Source organism: Python bivittatus, unplaced genomic scaffold (assembly GCF_059951505.1).
Source record: "Python bivittatus isolate LINGU-HERP-01145 unplaced genomic scaffold, Pbiv_v1 ctg000020_np1212, whole genome shotgun sequence".
Classification (NCBI taxonomy): domain Eukaryota; kingdom Metazoa; phylum Chordata; class Lepidosauria; order Squamata; family Pythonidae; genus Python; species Python bivittatus.
The window spans coordinates 106,875,127-106,881,223 of record NW_028277030.1 but is presented as its reverse complement, the minus strand read 5'-3'; positions in this window follow the sequence as shown (position 1 = coordinate 106,881,223).

The window sequence follows — 6,097 nt, the reverse complement described above, 5'->3', positions numbered from 1 at the left end:
ACTGCAGGACAGCATTGTGCGCAGGCTCCAGTCTGCACAGTACTTAAGTTTTGAGAGCCAAGAAAAACAGGACTCAACCCCTTGGCAGCCCAGAGAAGCAACGTGTGTAATGTTTCTTTTTACTCAACAGATTTTAGCCTTCCGCAATGGGCTGGTAGGGTTGAGATTCTTCTCAACCTCAAACCTTCTGAGTTGTAACATTGGTTCATCCGCTGAAGTTGAAGATAACTGTACTTCCAGCTAAAGAATAATTAATGTATTTGACTTTAATTGCCTTTAGTAACATAGCTAGTAGAAGATCTAAGAATATTATTTCTCTTTTTCTAATCCAGATTAGAAATAGGAGCATCTATTCCAATATGGCTATCTAAAACTAGTAACATCTATATAGTGCAGGGAAAGGGAACCTATAGACTTAGAGATGTGGTTGAACTACAATTTGAAGCATCCATTACTATTGGCTGTGCTGGCTGGGGCTGCTGGGAATAACAGAAAGAGGTTTGTATTAGTTGATTGTTCAACAAATGATGGTTAAGAAATCATGGCCAATGTATAAAGCTGGCCTGGATGTCATTTTAAGAAACAAAAACTTTAAGAACTAGTTTCTGAATTTGTTTTTTCTCTCCTCAACCTCTTTTTTTCTTTTTGTGTTATCTTTTAGATCATAAGTCTATGGCATAAATGAAGGTAAACTAAAAAGATATTAAACAAATAAATGACATGCCAGTTAGATGAATTAAGAAGCCATCTAGGAGAGCTGACAAAATTGAATGACATGCTTGCTTGCTTGCTTGCTTGCTTGTTTATTTATTTATTTATTTCAATTTAGGCAGTGCCTGACTCCAAACTGACCCAGTGCAGCTCACAATGTAATAAACCATAAAACACAATACAGTACAAAACAAGATGGGATTCAGTTGCTCCGTACAAAAACACAGACAAAACACATCCAAACAAGAGGCTCCCTCCATCTTAACCCAAGGCCATATGGAACCCTAACAGGGAGGGAGCCACCCAAATTTCAGAAGGGATATTGTTCTTGAGGGCAGGCACTGCAACAGAGAAGGCATGCTTCCTGGGTCCCAATAGATCTCACTGTTTTGATCAAATGAACTTAGACTACACCAACTTTGCTGGCATGTACTGGCCAAGCAGAAACCATGGGAGATAGGCTGCCCCTCAAATAACCTGGCTCTATGCCATGCAGGGCTTTAGAGGTAATGACCAGCACCTTGAATCACACCTGGAAGCAACCAATGCAGCTTGCAAAGCAGAGGTGTCACCTGGGCATACCAAGGCATGCCCATCACTGCCTAGGCCACTGCATTCTCGACCAGTTGAAGCTTCTGAATGGTTTTTAGGGACAGCCCCACGTAGAGCACATTGTACGAGCCATGAGGTGACCAAGGTGTGAGTGACTGTCTGAAGGGTCTCTCAGCTGAGGAAGAGGTGCAACTGGCCATAGCTGCCACCAGCTCTTTGAGCAGGAGCTCTAAGTCCAAGAGGACTCCCAAATTGTACACCACTCTTAAAAGGGCAAGTGCTACCCCATCCAAGAATATAGATGGAAAATCCTCAGGTCAAGGAGGCTCTAATGTTCACAGCCACTTGGTCATGGTAGGATTGAGTCAGAGTTACTTCCTCCCCATCCAGGCCCATACAACCTCCAAGCACTGGGACAGGACCACAACAGCCTCACTCAGCCAGCCTGGGGTTGAAAGATATAATTGGGTATCATCAGTATATAGATAATACTGATCCTCATACCAGTGGATGACCTCACCCAGCAGCTTCATATAGATGTTAAACAGGAGGTGAAAGAACGTTGAACCCTGTGGCACCCCACATAAGTGGGGCCTAGGGGATTACCTCTCACCCCACCAACACCGACTAAAACTGGTCATGAAGGAAGGAAAAGAATAACCATAAAATGGCCCCAATTCCCAACCCCCACAGCCAGTCCAGAAGGATACTGTGATTGATGGTATCAAAGGTTGCTGAGAGATCAAGGTTCACAAGGACGGATACACCACCTCCATCCTGGTTCTGCCACAGGTCATCAACAAGTGCAACCAAAGTTCTCTATATCATCTCTATCTCTATCTCTGCCTCTTTATGTTTTAAAGACTTATTTGTAATTTTCAGGTAAATTATTTAGAAGCTGTTGCTGGTTCAAAATGCAGCAGCCTGGATTGTGACAGGCTGTGTTTAGTTCACCCATGTAATGTCTCTATTACAGGAGCTGCCTTGGTTACTGGTAAACCTCCATGTGCAAGCCCATGTTACCTTCATGGCTTAGGAACTGGGCCTCCTCAAGACTGTCTGCTCCACATGGAATCTGCCAAACCAGAGAGAAGCATGAAGGAGAGTATGTTATGGGTCCATCTGCAAGAAGATTGTTGATATGGCAGGGAACAGAGATGAGCCTTCTTGATTAGGGCCCCCTGCTCTACATCCAGAGCTTACATCCAGTGATGGCCAGATCTCTATTCATGTTTCATAGAATAGAAACAATAGGACAGGAAAATTAATTGCACTGGATACTAAAAGTATTTGTGCCCACTTAGAAATCCAAGTGATCTGCATTAAAATAACTGGAGAAACAAAATGAAACAAAAAGCAATACTGTTGTTAGCACATATTATTGCCTCCAACCAAGCAAAGCATGTGGATTCTGCTTTCCTGAATCAAACTGAAAGTTGATTCTTTCCTGAATCAAACTGAAAGCATTCTTATTATCAAATCAATTAAATGTGGGTTAGATGGCACAACAATCATGTGGATTAATAGCTGACTTGAAAATCATATTCGGCATTTGTGTATCGATGTGTTCCACATCAGTCTGGATTAAGAGAATGGAGTGCCGGAAAATTCAGTCCTAGGTCCTGTACTCTTCATTGTTTTGAGTAATAGCTTAGATGGACGAGGTGGAGAGAATGCCTAACGGATTTCACAAAATTGAGTGGAATTGCTAATACTGTTTTAATTGATTAAAGAAAATAAAATAATAAAAGTTAAAATAAAATTGTGACATTTAATCAAGACAAAGTTTTTCACTTAGAAAGCAGAAATCAAATACACAGGTTAAAATAAGGATAGATGATAGAGATAGATAGAGATAGATAAATGATTGATTAGTCTTACAGCCATTAAAATAAGGAATACTTGGTTCAGTAATAGTAATTGTGAAAAAAAGTTCTAGTAGTTGTTAATCATACACTGAATATGAGTCAAAATTTGATGTAGCTGAAAGTAGGCAAATAAGTTTATATGCATAAATTGAAATATAGTTTCTAAATCAAGTAGAGTAATCATTCCATTTTATTCTGCTTTGATCAGATCCCTCTTTCAATATTATGTCCTTTGTTTTAAGAAGGATCTGGAGAAACTGAAATAATTTCAGAGAAAGGCATGAGGAGGCTGAGGGGACTAGAAACTGTCCTAGAAAAAATGATTGAAGGAACCTTGAGAAGATGATAGCACTCTTCAAATACCTGAAGGTCATTGCACAGAAGGACAAGACTATAAGAGCAGTTCAACAGTAGAATCAATTACATAGAATGATGAGCAAATAAGGTGGCCTTGGAAAGTGCCTGTGATATTAGCAGTATAGGCAGTCCTTGTAGCCGGAATGATACAGTTCTTAAAAACTCTTGGATGATGCTATCAGGATATGATCACTTCTTACTGTGCAGTCTTTCAAGATGTCCTTAAGTATCTTCTTGTTACCTAAATTTGCTTTAGTTTTCCAATTCTCTTCTGAGAAACAGGCTCAGGTATTAAGCATTTTCTGCAATAAACACCAGTGCAAATAATTTATTCCATTTCTTTGAAATACACATATTCTCCTTGAGTGTCTCTCCAAATCCTTATTGTTTAACACTGAAAGAACTTCCCTGGCTGGCTTTTTGCTTAGAATGATTTAAGTTCTTATTATTTCCCTTAGTGTTTTTTGCTATACACTTCTCAAATCCTTTTTTTTTTTAACATTCCTTAATACTTTTTCTGCCAAATTTTATTTATTTATTTAGTAGACTTGTCCCCGCCCATCTCCCCACAATGGGGGACTCTGGACTTTTATGTTTCTTAGGACAGGTTTACCATTTCCTGAAGAAAGCCACTTTAACTTTTACAAAATGTTAAAAACCCTGAACTTCTTCTGGACTTGCTTGACCTTTTCTTACTTTGCATAATAGATTCCAGCTGAGCCCCAACCTATTGTGTTATTTTAAATAACCTCCAGGAATTATGAAGAGGTTTGGCCCTGTTGACTTTTCCTTTCAGTCTCTTTCTCATCCATCCCTTCATTTTTTAGAAGTTTCTCCTTTTGTGATGAAATGTGACAGCGTTGGATCCTGCTTGTATTTCCCATCTGGGAGAATGCTACATGTAATAGCATTATGGCCATTGTTTTAAATCATTCCACAATACTAACCTTGCACTAGATCTCAGTGATCACTTAAGATTAAATCTAGGATAGCCTCACCTCTATCAGTTCCAAAGGCCAACTGTTCTAAAGTCATAATAATGTACAATATCTAGAAATCTATTTCTTTGTCATAGTCTGAACATGAATGGATCAGGTTGAGGTTAAGTGAAGTCCACCATTATTACTACTTATCCATTGTCTGCCTCTTTAATTTCTTTTTCCATCTCAAGATTACCTTCAACATTTTGATCAAGCAGATTTAGCATGTAACTAAATCTAATTTATAGTTGTGGCCAGATATTGTCACTTATAGTGGAGGAATTTAGTCTTCCAATGTTTCTAGTACATTAGATTTTATACTTTCTTTGATATAAGGAATAACAGTTCCCTAATATACCCTTCCTCATGGTTCAATAAAGTTTGACTTTCTTCTTTTGGGGTTAAATACACTGGAGATGGCATGCTATTATTACTTGCCAAGTTAAATTATATCCTATGCTCCATTCTGACAGTATGAGTGAGATTATCTCAATAGGGGATCAGCTATTTTCCCTTCCCTTTGAACACAAAGAGGAAAATTCCTTCACCCAAATTAAATGCAAAGTTGTACCACCAGCAGGAGCATGGCTGTTATCAGGAGAAGTATAGAATGTGTGTATTCTTTTCTTTGTCCCATTTTAGCCTTTCCACAAGCATATCTGGATTGGTGGAGCGCTAGTTCTATAGCTATATTTGCATGTGGAATGCAAATATAGCTATAGCAATAGTGGCACAACATTCTACTGGCAGAAATAAATAACCAGGTGCCTTCCAGATAGCATAGATGAAAACACTGAGAATTTTTCATTGGCCATAGTGGCTGTGTCTGATAGGAGATGAAGATCAAATCACCTGGAGGGCTCCCACTTGCCTTTCCTTCTATCAGAATTCTGAGGTTTTTTGAAATCTTTTAATTCTTCAGTTGGGCAACCTCTGTATAAATGTATAATTGCACTTTTCATCATCTTTTTAATAACATTTACAAATGAGATATTTTTTTCAAATATGTATCCTTTTTTCCTGATTTTTCACATATCTAGCTTAAAAGTAAAGGCTCTTTCACGTTGAACTCAACCCTTGACGACTGTGTGTTTCTTATTCACAATAATGTGGAATTGGTTTACCATTCCATTCTTCTAGTCTAATTACTTCAGTTTTGTTTTTCAAAACTGTTTTGAAAATGTTCATGTTACCAAAGGAGGTAATCTTTAAGATGGAAATACATGGTTTTGTGCAATTTTGAATAAAAAAGAATCTGTTTTGCAAAATTCATTATATAGTCCAGCAGATGGCAGTTGAGCTTCGATTCTTCCATGTTCCTTTTCTAGATTTCTACCATTACTGTATTAAAAAAGTCAGCTTTGGAAAAGAAGATGCCAGCATAGAAATGATATACATTACAACATATATTAGATTCTTGATCTAATTAATTAAATTATTACTTCATCAGCCAAGTTACAATATTAAGCATAATGTAGGACATAACAATCCTGACAGGCGTAACTAAACAGCACAGCTATTCTGTCTGAAAATCAGGCTTAAATTCTGATTTTGAATTGTTGACCGGGAATTCCAGTTCCTGTGGAATTCTGAAGAAAGCCGGATTATAACGAGCATCTTCGCAGAGGT